General features: G+C 45.6%; 1 pseudogene; it reads left to right on the top strand.

Moving 5' to 3' along the window:
• Window positions 1-10593: 10593 nt before the first annotated feature.
• LOC122362724 lies at window positions 10594-13979 on the top strand (annotated as a pseudogene).
• The last annotated feature ends 994 nt before the right edge of the window (window positions 13980-14973 follow it).

Here is a 14973-nt window from a genome sequence, read left to right on the forward strand (position 1 = left end):
ATAGATGTTTATTACTGGACTTTGAAGAAAAAATTAGAAATATCTTGGAAAGTTTCACTGATGCTAAAATAATTTTTGTTGGATATTACAGTTCTGTTTGGGACAGTAATTTAGACTGTATTCCTCCTCATGGAAACAGCTTAAATAATTTTGATGAATTACATAATTTGTGTTCAGGTTAAAAACCCAACTATACAAGAATGTACACAGAGTTCTGGTGAGAGAAGGAAACAATCGAGAATAGACTTTTGACTTATTTCCAGTGTACTACAAAATCAAGTAAGCCAGGTTATCATAGAAAAATCAGCGTGTACAATTCAGTGCAATATACTTAGTTGTTGTCTTAAATGGAAATACTATGAGCACATAAACACACTGGAAATTGAATAAGACAATATTGGAAAACAATTTATTTAAAAAAGAAGTTAAAAATATTATTTTGAGTTGTTTGAAGAATGCAAGAAGGTCAAATAAGTTTGGGACAAATTGGGAGTATATGAAGTATAAGACAAGCCATTATAAGAGGAAAACTAATAGTACAGGTTAAAAGGTCTAGAGAGGAAGTAATAAAAGAGAGAGTTGATTTGGCAAGTAATAATGTAATGAATCAGGAGGACAAACTTAGACTATTTGATTTGCAGGTACAGCAAGATGAGATATATGAATATGAAGCCAAATGAGCATTTGTGAAGTCCAGAGGCAGATGGCTTGAAGAAGGGGAGAAAAACTCCAGGTATTTTTTTTCCATTTAGAAATAAGACATAATGAACTGAATTCTATATGAAAATTTAATAGAAATGAAGATGTGTGGGAGATCTAAAATTTTAAAACATATCAGCATTCTATCAGAAGTTGTATAGTAAAGAAGAAGCTGACATCAATATAACATTTTCTAGAGAGCTTTAAAGCAGATGCTAGGCATATAGATCAGGACTGTATGATGCTGTGTGACAAAGTTACTTCTATTGAAGAAGTTAAGTCGGGGATCCGGAAAACATTGTAGAAAAGGGAACAGATGGGGATAGGTCTGCTATAAAGTCTATAGATATGTGGGACCAAGGTCGCTGTGGAATGGGCAGAGGCTTAAGGAGACCAAAGAGTAATTCCTTGGGAGTCTTGGACTGCACATAGACTTGACAGGACTTCACATAGGCTGTGATTTCCCTTGACATGGGGGGCCACCAGAAAGAGTTTTGTGCTAATTGGATGATGCAAGTGATTCCAGGGTGTCCAGCTGCGAATGATGTATGGACCCACTGCATAACACATGGTCGAAGAATCGATAAGAGTTCTTTGTTTCCTACACCATAGTTTCATTCCGCTGTGGATAACACAAGGGTGCAGTTTGCCTGTGGATTCACACCTATGGGAAAGCACAGCTTCGATTCTGCAGTCAGATGCATCTACTTCTTCTACGAACAGTAAATCTGGATTGCGTTGTTTCAGAATAGGGGCAGACGTGAATTGTTCCTTTAAACTGGCAAAAGCTTGGTTGGCCTCCTCTGTCCATTTGAGTTTGGCTGGCTTGCCTTTTAATAACGAAGTTAGGGGGGACTGTACTGTAGTTGCAGATGAATCAGCAGTTGAAATTGGCAAACCCTAAGAATCTTTGCAGCTCTTTTACCATCGTGGGTTTTGTCGTGGTTCCTTTCTTTCTCGCGGAGAATCAGACTCAGTCGAAGGGTTTTGATGCCAAAAGATAGACTTTATTACCAACAGAATAAAGCAGAGTATCTCTCTGCAGATGAGACCTCCATAGTGTTTTTCGGCTGTGTCTTTTATACAGTTTTTAAGGCGTGTTCCATACCTTTACCACAATTGCCCTTATGTTTACAAAAATGGACAGAAGATGCCCAGCCACGGGTTATGTTAAAGAAATGTCACATCTCTGGACTATGTTATTGTTTTTGTCTCATGCAATGTGCTCTCTGTGCCCTACCTTCCCTTTGTGTTAATTGTGTAATTATCTTCACCTGCTCCTTGTTAGTTTAGTTTATTACGTTGTATATTTAAGTCCTGTGTGTTTGTCTTGAGTTTGTCCAATCGCCGATGTCCTTACGTGGTTTTGGCCCTGCCTGTTTATATGTATTTTGCCCATTGAGAAGATTAAATCTGTTTAAGTTTATTTTACCTCTCGAGTGCTCCTTGCGTCAAACCACCACAACGTGACAAGAAAGAAGCCCTTTTACCTGCTCCCCATCCCCAACACATAGTAAATGTACGTCCACACACTTCAGGCTTCTCCTTATGCCAGCATGTGACCGAGGCATGATTTTAACGGAGAAGTCCCTTGACATATACCTGACTAGTTTCACATTGATTACACATGATAAATCCATATTTTGACTGAATAGAAATCTTCTACATTCCCCCCTTTGAGACTTAAGAAGTGTCACATTTATCTCTACCCAGAGTGCTACTTCACAATTTAGTCTCATCAGTTAACACTACCTAGTGACTAAATGCCTTATCACCTCTTCTCTAACGATCAAATATAATTCAACTGTGTACATATCGTTGATACTATTAAATTAATCTAACTAATTAGACTGCTGTTAGTTCGTTCGCTTTAATCTAAAACTCATGGTGAGTTAGTACTCGATGCCGATTCACTTTCGCTCCACCCGCGTTTCGCGCCATTGTGGGCTTTTTTCCCGCTCCTGTTCATTTGTTCCTCGCGCTCGTTCACTCCATTTTCACAAGCACATCAAAACAAGAGTGGTAAGTGAATCCTTCACGGTGAGTAAATGGCTTCTCCTGCATCGCCACTTGCACCGTCTGTCACATGTATAGTTTATCCTTCTCTATTAGCGATCAGGGATTCACGTGTGATAAATGCAGAAATAGCTAGGCTGACAGACAGAAGGTTTTAGAATTAGAGACACGTGTCCAAACTTTAATTGAGGACAGTAAGAATGCGAGGGCTGTAGATACTGCTTGGATGCGACTAGTACAGTAAATCGTGTACATTGTTCGGTTCCAGCTTCCAGAGCCCGTGCAGCAGGGCAAGTTGGGTGACCGTGAGGCGGGCTAGTCGCGGGTCAAAACACCGCTCTTCGTTCCGATCAGAACATCAAACAGGTTCTCCCCACTCAGTGACGCACCCACTGAGAAACCTGATCAAAGTGCTCTAGTAATTGGCGATTCTATTGTACGGGCATTGAAAATAGAGACACCAGCCACCATAGTCCAATGCTTACCGAGCCCAGAGCGTCTGACATCTTGTCAAATTTAAAAGTGCTGGCTAATGCTAAGCGTAAATTTCGTAAGATTGTTATTCACGTCGGCGCTAATGATGTTCGACTTCGCCAGTCGGAGATCACTAAAAATAATATTAAAGAGGTGTGTGAATTTGCAAGCACAATGTCGGACAATGTAATATGCTCTGGTCCCTCCTGCTTACCGGGGTGATGAGATTCACAGCAGATTGCTGGGTCTCAATGGCTGGATGTCTAAGTGGTGCCCGCCCAGAACAACATAGGCTTTATAGACAATTGGATGAGTTTCTGGGGCAGACCTGACCTGTTGAAAAGAGATGGTCTTCATCCTCTTGGGGTGGTGCCGCTCTTCTATCTAGAAATATGGCATATAGTCTTATAGCTCCAACATGACCAACTAGTGCCCAGGTCAGGAAGCAGACAGACCGGCTAAACCGACCGTCTGCTAGCTGCCTCCACGTCACAGAAGGCAGTTAATTCTCAGCACATAGAGACTCTTTCACCTAGATATCACACTATAGAGACTGTGTCTGTTCCCCGAATTAGAATATGCAGAGAATGTCCAAACCTAATCAAAAGCAATAATTTAATTAATGTCCAACAAATTAAAACTACCTATAATTCAAATAAGCAAATGATAAAACTTGGCTCGCTAAATATTAGATCACTTTCCACAAAAGCACTTTATGTATATGATTTGATCAATGATCAGAAGCTAGATTTGCTTTGTTTGACAGAAACCTGGCTAAAACCAGATGATTATATTACTCTAAATGAATCTACCCCCAAAATTATTTCTATAAAAATGAGCCACGTTTAAAAGGTAGAGGGGGGAGGTGCTACTACAATTTATAACAATATTCTTAGTACTTCTCAGAGGGCAGGCTTTAAGTATAACTCATTTGAAGTTTTGGTGCTGCATATAACATTATCTACAGAATCATGTGCTAGTGATAAATGTTCTGTCATGTTTGTACTGGCTACTGTATACAGGCCACCAGGGCACAGCACAGATTTCATCAAAGAATTTGCTGATTTTCTAACTGAGTTAGTACTGGCCGCAGATAAAGTCTTAATTGTTGGCGATTTTAATATCCATGTTGATAATGAAAAAGACTCATTAGGATCAGCTTTCTTAGACATTTTAAACTCCATTGGGGTTAGACAACACGTCTCTGGACCTACTCATTGTAGAAATCATACTCTAGATCTAATACTGTCACATGGAATAGATGTTAACATGGTTGAAGTACTGCAGCAAAGTGATGACATTTCAGATCACTATCTAGTCTTGTGTGAACTCTGTATAGTTAAACCTGTAAACTCTGCACCTTATTACAAGTATGGTAGAACCATCACTTCCACCACAAAAAGAAAGCTTTCTAAATAACCTTCCTGACTTATCTCAATTCCTTAGCTCATCCAATACGATGCAAAAACTTGATGATGTAACAGAAACTGTGCACTCTCTTTTTTCTAGCACTTTAGATACAGTTGCTCCTTTGCACTTAAAAAAGATAAAAGAAAACAATCTGACTCCATGGTATAATTAAAACACACGCACCCTAAAGAGAGCAGCCTGGAAAATGGAGCGCAGGTGGAGAAAAACCAAATTAGAAGTATTTCGTATTGCCTGGCGGGAGAGTATGCTGTCATACAGAAAAGCATTAAAAATAGCAAGATCTGATTATTTTTCATCCCTTTTAGAAGAAAACAAACACAACCCCCGTTATTTATTCAGTACAGTGACTAAATTAACAAAAAATAAAGCATCAACAGGTGCTAATATGCCCCAAGAGTATAGCTGCAATGAGTTCATGAATTTCTTTACTTCTAAGATTGATACCATCAGAGATAAAATTGTAACTATGCAGCCGTCAACTATAGTTTCACATCAGATAATGAGCTTTAGATCCCCTAAGGAAAAATTACACTCTCTATTATAGGAGAAGAAGACTTGTACAAACTTGTTAAATCATCTAAACCAGCAACATGTATGTTAGACCCTATTCCATCTAAACTATTAAAAGATCTGCTTCCAGAAGTCATAGATCCTATTTTTGAACATTATTAATTCATCATTGTCATTAGGTTATGTTCCCCAAAACCTTTTAAACTGGCTGTAGTTAAACCTCTCATTAAGAAACCACATCTTGATCCCAAAGACTTAGTAAATTACAGACCAATCTCTAATCTCCTTTTCTGTCAAAGATACTAGAAAGGTAGTATCCTCACAACTGTATTCCTTTTTAGAAAAAATGGTGTCTGTGAGGATTTCCAATCAGGTTTTAGACCGTACCATAGTACTGAGACTGCTCTCATTAGAGTTACTAATGACCTGCTTCTATCATCTGATCGTGGTTTTATCTAGTTATTAGTGCTATTAGATCTTAGCGCAGCATTCGATACTATCGATCACAACATTCTCTTGGATAGACTAGAAAACTATGTTGGCATTAGAGAGAGCGCCTTAGCATGGTTTACATCATATCTATCTGACCGCTATCAGTTTGTGGCATTAAATGAGGAGGTATCATATCGATCAAAAAGTGAAATATGGAGTTCCTCAAGGCTCAGTGCTAGGACCGTTACTTTTCAACCTTTACATGTTACCTCTGGGAGATATTATCAGGAGTCATGGTGTTAGCTTTCACTGCTATGCTGATGATACTCAGCTCTATATTTCAGCGCAGCCTGGTGATACACACCAAATTGAGAATCTAACAGAATGCATAGTCGATATAAAAGCTGGATGATGAGTAACTTCTTAATGTTAAATTCTGAAAAAACAGAGGTGCTAATAATTGGACCTAAAAACCCCATATATAATAATCTAGAACACAGCCTATCACTTGATGGCTGCTCTGTTAATTCTCCATCATCAGCTAGGAACCTAGGTGTGCTGTTTGACCGCAATCTTTCCTTTGAAAATCATGTTTCTAGCATCTGTAAAACTGCGTTTTTCCACCTTAAAAATATATCTAAATTACGACCTATGCTTTCAACCTCTAATGCAGAAATATTAATTCATGCGTTTATGACCTCAAGGTTAGATTATTGCAATGCTTTATTGGGTGGTTGTTCTGCACGCTTAATAAACAAACTTCAGCTAGTCCAAAACGCAGCAGCCAGAGTCCTTACTAGAACTAGGAAGTATGATCATATTAGCCCCGGTTCTGTCAACACTGCACTGGCTCCTATCAAACATCGAATAGATTTTAAAATCTTATTAATTACCTATAAAGCCCTGAATGGTTTAGCTCCTCAATACTTGAGCGAGCTCTTATCACATTATAGTCCTGCACGTCCAGCTGCGTTCTCAAAACTCTGGCCATTTGATAATACCTAGAATATCAAAATCAACTCAAGTGGGCGGCAGATCTTTTTCCTATCTAGCACCTAAACTCTGGAACAATCTCCTAACTCTGTTCGGGAAGCAGACACACTCTGCCAGTTTAAATCTAGATTAAAGACACATCTTTTTAACTTAGCCTACACATAACACACCAACACACCTTTTATTATTCAAATCCGTTAAAGGATTTTTAGGCTGCATTACTTAGATTTGCTGGAACCGGGAACACTACTCCTACAATACGATGTACTTGTGACATCGTAAAAAGAATGGCATCTACGCTAATATTAGTCCTGTTTCTTTCTCAATCTGTTTTCACAGTTTGTATCCAGACTAGATGGTGGATCAGCACCCAGAGGTTTTGTTTCCTTGCCGCTGTCGCCTCTGGCTTGCTTGGTTGGGGACACTTAACTTCTAGTGACTATCGTTGAATTGACTACAGAGACCGTCTCTGCATTTAATAAGAAATTGGTCACTCTCGTCACTATACATCCCTGTCATTATACTGTACAGTGCTTTGATGCAACCTGTGTTGTTAAAAGCGCTATATAAATAAAAATGATTGATTGATTGATTGATTATGCCGCAACACTCTGGAGCAGGGGTCGGCAACCTTTTTTATCAAAAGAGCCACTTTGTGTCCGCCCCCCAACCCCCCGGAGCAGCAAAAAAATTACAGAGTATATAACCTTATAAAAGTTTAAATCTTTATTTAAATTTTAACAGTTGCAATCACTGAATACAACAAACAAGCCCACTTTAATATATAATATGTTTAATAGTTGTAACCCATGCGTTCTCCCGTCCTCCAGTGATCAATGGACGCACCTCAAAATACAAAAAAAGTATAGTAGAGTATTTCTTAAAAAAAAATAGCTTATTAAATTATGTTGTTCTTACCTGTTTAGTGGGATTTCTGTGTCTGCATTTCCCTGCAGATCTTCCCTATGTCGGCCCTGTAAGATGTGACTTTCATCTTCACGCAGGACTGTAGAGTCTCGCTGGTGAAGCGGGAGCGGTATTTGGACTTTATAATGTTCATGCTTGAGAAAACTTGCTCGTATAAGTAAGTTGAGCCAAAGATGGATAGGACTCCAAATGCACACCTTTTCATGTTGATATGTGTCAGAAATGGCATTCCATGTTGCAAAAATAAGTTTGTCGGGTTGGCGTAGTTTTTCCATATCACTCCATTTGTGCTCTTTAGCGAGAGTAGCCCTCTGACGGGCGACTTCTTCAAGATCTGCTGACAGGGATTTGAACTTGTTAACCCACAAAACTTTATCCGCAATATCGGCCAGTTCAATTTCTAGATCAGGCTTACTTACTCGCTGTTCAGCGGTGCGACAGGGAAAGAGAGAGTCTGTTTCTCCTTTCTGAACTCACTGAATCTTTCTCCAAATGCAGCTTGCATTGCTGTAATGGCACGGTGGAAATAATCACAATTTATGTGATTGTTTGCTTCTTTGAACTCTCTTAGGAAGGGGAAGTGAGAGAGCGTGCCATTTTGTACATCTCTGGCGAACACTGTCATCTTGCGCTCAAATGCCAAAATCTCCTCCAGCATGTGCAGTGCCGTGCTTCCCTTTCCTTGGAAATTTTTATTCAGCATGTTCAAGTAACTTGTCATGTCAACCATGAAGTAAAACTTGTCCAGCCAAGATGGGTCTTCCAGTTCAGGATAGCCGAGGCCTTTAATCCCAAGAAGGTTTTTATGTGCTCCAGACAGGCAGCGAAGCGTTTCAGCACCTCCCCCCTGGACAGCCAACGTACTCTGTTGTACAGCAGGAGATCTGAATACGTGTTTTCGACTTCTTCTAACAACGAACAAAACTGTCGGTGGCTTAACCCATTCGCAATTATTTTGTTCACTATCTTGATAACAAGGTTCCTCTTCAGGAACTCGAGCTGCGTCACAAACGCTTTGGGAACGCCTTCGGCATGAGCCGTTCTGAACCATGTGTGAAATCTGTCCAATGGAGGGGAGCGACGTCATGGACGAGATGACGTCGCCGACCAGGAAGTATAAAGTCACGCTCTGCGATGCCGGCACCAGCTTCTGTCGTTCAGTAAGCGCTCTTTGTGATTCTGTCTGTGATTTATTGTTGTCTGTCTAGATAAATGATAAGCATGTCTGATAGTCAAGGAGTAAAAAGAAAAAGCAAAAGCAAGCACGCTGGTGATCTGCTCGCTACATCACGGGCGGGGATACACACAGCTTGTACGTGGCGTGCCTGGGAGCGGAGCACGCGCGTCAGCCCTCGAGGGGACTGATTGCCCGCATTGTTTGCAGCTGCCGCTGCGAACACTCCGCTCCCGGAGGGCTCTTCAAGGAGGAGCCTTCACCAGCGTTCCCAGGGGTGCGGGACCCGCTTCCGCCGGCGGAGCGGCGCCGCGTCTGGGGATCGCAATCGATCTGGCGGAGGAGATGGAGACGGGCTCGTCCCTTTCTCCATCGGAATCCGCCAGATCGGCGCGCTCAATCCCGTGTGTCCGGCCCGAACTCCAGCTTCTTGGCACGGGGAGACGTCCACTGCGCTCACTCTTCCTCCGAGAGGTTGATGTTGAGGTGGTGGACGACGCGCCATTGCACACGCCGCGCAGTATGAGGAGCTCTTAGAGGTGGTAACTCGTGTCGCGGTAGCCAACTGAACATCGATTGGCCGCGCCGAGCGATACGCTGAGCCTCAGAAATCTAAATTAGATGAAAGATTTCTGGGAGCAAGCAGCCACCTCTAAGACGGAGCCTTCTGTTCTTCCCAGACCTCCACAGTGAGGTGTCGAGGTCCCTGGGGAAGGCCGTACTCCTTCGTGTTTTCTCTCCCCACCGCTGCTAGTTATTATGGCAATGTGGCGGAGTCGCGAGGCGGCTAAGCGATGCCCGGGTAGAACAGTCTCTTGCTACCTATCTGTCCCCGGTGCGGCATCATCTTTGAAGAAGGCTCCAACCTTACCATCGAGCCGCTGAGAACAACGTCGGCTTTGATGGCTAAAGGGTACGCAGCAGCAGGATTGGCTGGGTCTTGCATGCACACTATGGCGGTGTTGCAGGCATACCAAGCCGACCTGCTGAAAGAGATCGATGAGGAGAGGGGTCAGGTCCGATGACATCGCAGAACTGCGCCGGACGGCTGACCTCTGCCTCGCGTCACTGAGAGACCGCCCGTGCTGTAGGGCGGTCTATGTCATCCCTTGTGGCCGCGGAGAGGTATCTCTGGCTGACCCTGTCCGATATGAAAGAGGGACAGGGTCTGCCTATTGACGCCCCTGCAGCCTTCTGGCCTGTTTCGCGACTCCGTTAATGAGGTCGTCGAGTAGGTACCAGGAGGCCCGTAAACAGGCGGCGGCGGCGTCAAGAGAGTTTCCTCCCACGTCGGTCTCAGGGGGCATCGGGACCGAGAGATGCCCCCACCAAGCCAGCTCCTCGTACAGGCGAGTGCAAAAACAGAGCGTCGCCTCTCGTTCCCCCCCTAAAAAACAGCAGGGACTTCCGGGCCCAAAGACCTGAGGGCCTTTTTGGACAGGAAGTCCACGGCCAAAAAGCCCTGATATGAGTGGTTCAGGGCTTCTGAGGGCTGCCCCTCCTGGGGAGGATCAGGTTATGCCTGGTCAGACGGCACCCGTTCCTTCTCAGGGCCCTCAGGGAGTAACTCTGCTATCTCTGCACTCGTGCCAGAGCGCAGAGGCTTCCAGCACGTTTCCCCAGCCGGATTCACCCGAGGATGCGTCACTGCCAGGGAACGTGCCACCCCTGCGGGGGTCCCATTTACAGCTAGCCCGGTGTCTGCCTGCTGGTCAACCGCTTCAGGCCACCGAGTTACCTGTATCTCACACACCAGAGGTCAGCCTCGAGAGGCTGATTCCTTAGTAGATTATTTAGCAGCGTGGAAACTTCTGCCAAATGTATCTCAATGGGTCATACTGACGATAGAGAAAGGCTATCGAATTCAGTTCGGTTCTCCACCACCGACATTCAGGGGAGTCACACCGACAGTAGTCGGCCCCCAGCAGGCTCTGGTGATGGAACAGGAAGTAGAATCCCTGCTCAGGAAGGAGGCCATCGAGGTGGTCCCTCCTCATGCTGTGGAATCTGGATTTTACAGCCGCTACTTCATTGTTCGAAGAAGGACGGGGTTGCGTCCCTATCATAGATCTGAGGGTCTTGAACCGCTCAGTCAACAGACTGAAGTTCAAAATGCTTACCATCAAGCATGTGGCGACTCAAATCAGATCCGAGACTGGTTTGTCAACATAGATCTGAAAGACGCATACTTCCATATATCCATCCTTCCTCAACACAGGAAGTTTCTGAGGTTTGCTTTCGGGGGCGTAGCATACCAATATCGAGTACTTCCGTTCGGCCTAGCACTCTCATCCCGCACATTTACGAAGTGTATGGATGCAGCTCTGGCTCCACTGAGACTCCATACTCAATTATATCGACGATTGGTTGATATTAGCTCAATCAGAGCAGATGGCAGTTCAACATCGAGATGTTGTTCTGTCTCACATGGGGAGCTGGGTTTGAGACTGAACGCCAAGAAGAGTGTATTGCGTCCCGCCAGAGGACCACATACCTAGGCGTGGTGTGGGATTCGACCACAATGTGGGCACGTTTGTCTCCTGCCCGTGTGCAGTCAATCCTCATGTCAGTCGAGAGAGTCAGGGAAGGCCAGTCATTCACTGTCAAGCAGTATCAGAGACTGCTGGGCCTCATGGCAGCTGCGTCCAACGTGATACCCTTTGGCCTGCTGTACATGAGACCCCCTACAGTGGTGGCTCAGGACCAAGGGGTTCTCCCCGAGAGAAACCCACTCCGCAAAATCAAAGTGTCACGCCCGTGCAGTTCGGGCCTTAGACTTGTGGAGGAAGCCTTGGTTCCTGAATCAGGGCCCAAGGTTGGGAGCTCTGTCGCCGCATACCTCCCTTGCGACGGATGCATCCCTAACCGGTTGGGCGCAGTGTTGAACAGGCGCCCGCCCACGGTCTGTGGAGCGATCACCACCAGGGGTGGCATATCAATCTGCTAGAGATGTTAGCGGTATTTCGTGCTTTGAAGCACTTTCTCCCAGACCTGAGAGGTCACCATGTGTTGGTGCACACCGACAACACAGCGGTGGTCTCTTACATCAACCACCAGGGAGGACTGCGTTGCGCCCCTTTGAACAAGCTGGCGCACATGATCCTTGTGTGGTCCCAGGACAAAATCTGCTCGCTGAGAGCGACCTACATCCCTGGGCATCTCAATACGGGAGCCGACACCCTGTCGAGACAGGGGTTGAGGCCGGGAATGGATGCTTCCCCGACGTGGTGAAGCAGATCTGGTCGAGATTTTACCAGGCAGAGGTGGACCTCTTTGCTTCTCGAGGGAATGCACAATGTCCCCTCTGGTTCTTCTCTAGTTCATCCAGCTCCTGGGACTGGATGCCATGTCTGAGCGTGGCCGGGCGTCGCCTGTACGCATTTCCCCCGATTGCCCTGCTCCCAGGAGTTCTGGCGAGAGTGCGCCAGGACGGAGTCAGACTACTGCTGGTAGCCCCGTTCTGGCCGGGCCGAGTATGGTTTGCGGACCTCATCGGCCTAGTAGACGGTCATCCGTGGAGAGATCCCCTGAGGCCGGATCTACTCTCTCAGGCGGGGACAATAATTCACCCTCGCCCGGAGTTATTGAAGCTGTGGGTGTGGCCCCTGACGGGGCACAACTCATAGCCTCTGGTCTTTCAGCTGAGGTTGTTGAGACCATCCTCCAATCCAGAGCTCCCTCTACGAGGAGCGTGTATGCCAGGAGGTGGGAAATGTTCACTTCCTGGTGTGGAGACCGCCACTTAAACCCAGTTAACTGCCCAGTAGGTTCAGTGCTGGAGTTCCTTCAGGCGAGATTCTCCACCGGGTTATCCCACTCCACCTAAAGGTCTCACGTGTCAGCTATATCTGCATATCATGACCCCAGTGGTGGCCACTCAGTGGGCAGACACCCATTAGTTACACGATTCCTCCACGGTGTGCTGAGGCTGAGACCTCCAGTGCGGACCAGAATTCCCCCCTGGGATTTGGTTGTGGTGTTAGAGGCTCTGTGTAAGGCACCCTTCGAGCCCCTCGAAGAGGTTCCCTTACCTGTCTTATCTTATAAGACAGCATTTCTCCTCGCCATCACCTCTCTTCGGAGGGTGGGAGATCTGCAGGCCCTCTCAGTGGCCCCTACTTACCTGGACTTTGCCCCAGGCATGTCCAAGGCTTTTTTATACCCACGAGTGGGTTATACACCTAAAGTGCCCTCTGTTACACCGCAGCCGATCATACTGCAGGCCTTCTGTCCTCCCCCCTTCCAGGATCCAGACCAGCGGAAGTCCAACTGCGAGCACTGGACACTTATGTGCGCAGGACTGCGTCTCTGCGGAGGTCGGACCAATTACTTATTTGTTTTGGTCCGACGAATAGGGGTGGCGCTGCTGCTAAGCGGACTGTTAGCAGGTGGATAGTTGAGGCTATCCATCTGGCCTATGAGGCCTCTGCACTCCCATGCCCTCTCGGGGTCAGAGCGTACTCTACCAGGGGTATGGCGGCCTCTAAGGCCTATCTTAGCGGTGTCCCCCTCGGGGACATCTGCAACGCTGCGGGGTGGTCCACGCCCTCCACTTTTGCCCGGTTCTACAACTTAGACATGAGGGCTGCTCTTGGCTCCTCTGTCCTTTCCTGATGGGTGGTCTGAGGACCCAGTTTCAGGCAGGGCCTTGGAATTATGGCGGCGTGGGCATCTTCGTTCCCCAAGCGTTTGTGGCGCAGCTCGAGTTCCTGAAGAGGAACGTCTCCAGGTTATGAATGTAACCATGGTTCCTCTAGGGAACGAGACACTGCGTCCGATGCCATACTTCCCGCACCCCCGCGGCGCTTACTTCACTCTGAGGCTGGTGCCGCATCGCAGAGCGTGACTTTATACTTCCTGGTCGGCGGCGTCATCTCTCGTCCATGACGTCGCTCCTCCATGGACAGATTTCACATGTGGTTCAGAACGGCTCACGCCGAAGGCGTTCCCAAAGCGTTTGTGACGCAGCATCTCGTTCCCTAGAGGAACCATGGTTACATTCGTAACGTGAGACGTTCATTACTTCCACACATTCAGGGGGAAATGATTGTGCGCAAAGTGCTTCTTGGTGGATAATGCAGTGAAACGTCATCAGATCTCGGCCCAGTGACTTTTGAAGTAAATTCACAAAGCCCTTCTGTGCTCCTCTCATACTTGGCGCCCCGTCAGTAGATACCGACACTAAGTGAGTGGTGTTTATCCCTTTATCTTTTAGACAACTCACAACAGCATCACAAATGTCCTGCCCCCGAGTTTGGCCCTTAAGCGGTATGAGTTCAATCAGTTCTTCCCGCGGCCCATCAGCATCGGCGTACCTGCATAACAGTGCTATCTGCTCAACGTCGTTTACATCACTTGACTCATCACAGGCAATTGAAAATGCTTGAGCTGAATTAATGTCATCAATTTGCTTACTACTGATATTTGCTGCAATTTTAATGGCCCTGTCCTTAACGGTCTTTGCAGAGAGAGGCATGTCTTTAATTTTCGGAACAATTTCCTTTTGGTTTTTAAAATCGGAGAATAGATGCTCTGATATTTGAATAAATGTTTCTTTTATGTATTCTCTGTCTGTGAATGGCTTACCCCTCTTTACGATCTCCTGAGCTGCCAAAAAACTAGCAGCTGTAGTTGACTGTGGAGAGCTGATCCATTTTTTGAAAGATAGTTTTCTCTCTTCAGCTTGTCGTTGCAATTCCGAAATTGCTCTCTGGCGCTCATCTTCGGTTGGGTATTTTTCAGCAAATGCTAAATGCTTGCTTTGAAAATGTCTTTCAACGTTACTTTTTTTGTTGTTTGATAGTTTCTCGCTACATATCAAGCACACAGGTAAGCCAGCGTCATTGGCGGTGAATGCAAAAGCAGATGTCCACGCTGCATTAAACTCTCTATTTTCTTCCGACACTTTTCCTTTTTGGGCTCTTTTCATGCTTACAGTGGTATGGGGTTCCCGCCGTGGTCCCGCCAGCAATTAAAGGCGATGGCTGCTGACGTTGATGTGACATATATTTTAAGTGACAAATTATAAAAAAAACTGTATTTAGATGGTATCAAATAAAACCCCAGAGGAACTGTGCAACAAAATGAACACATAATGACGATAATAAAAAAAAAAAAAAAAAAAAAAAAACATTCCATGTTTTTTTGTCACGGCCATCGGGAGCCACTACAAGGAGGCTGAAGAGCCGCAGGTTGCCGACCCCTGCTCTGGAGGAACCTCAGGACCAACCAAAAACCAGCCCCACACACACACACACACATGCAACTAGGAAGAAGTAAAAGATCCTGTCTCCTTAAACCTTAACTACCTAAAACAA

This window comes from Puntigrus tetrazona, chromosome 18, assembly GCF_018831695.1.
Source record: "Puntigrus tetrazona isolate hp1 chromosome 18, ASM1883169v1, whole genome shotgun sequence".
Classification (NCBI taxonomy): Eukaryota; Metazoa; Chordata; class Actinopteri; order Cypriniformes; family Cyprinidae; genus Puntigrus; species Puntigrus tetrazona.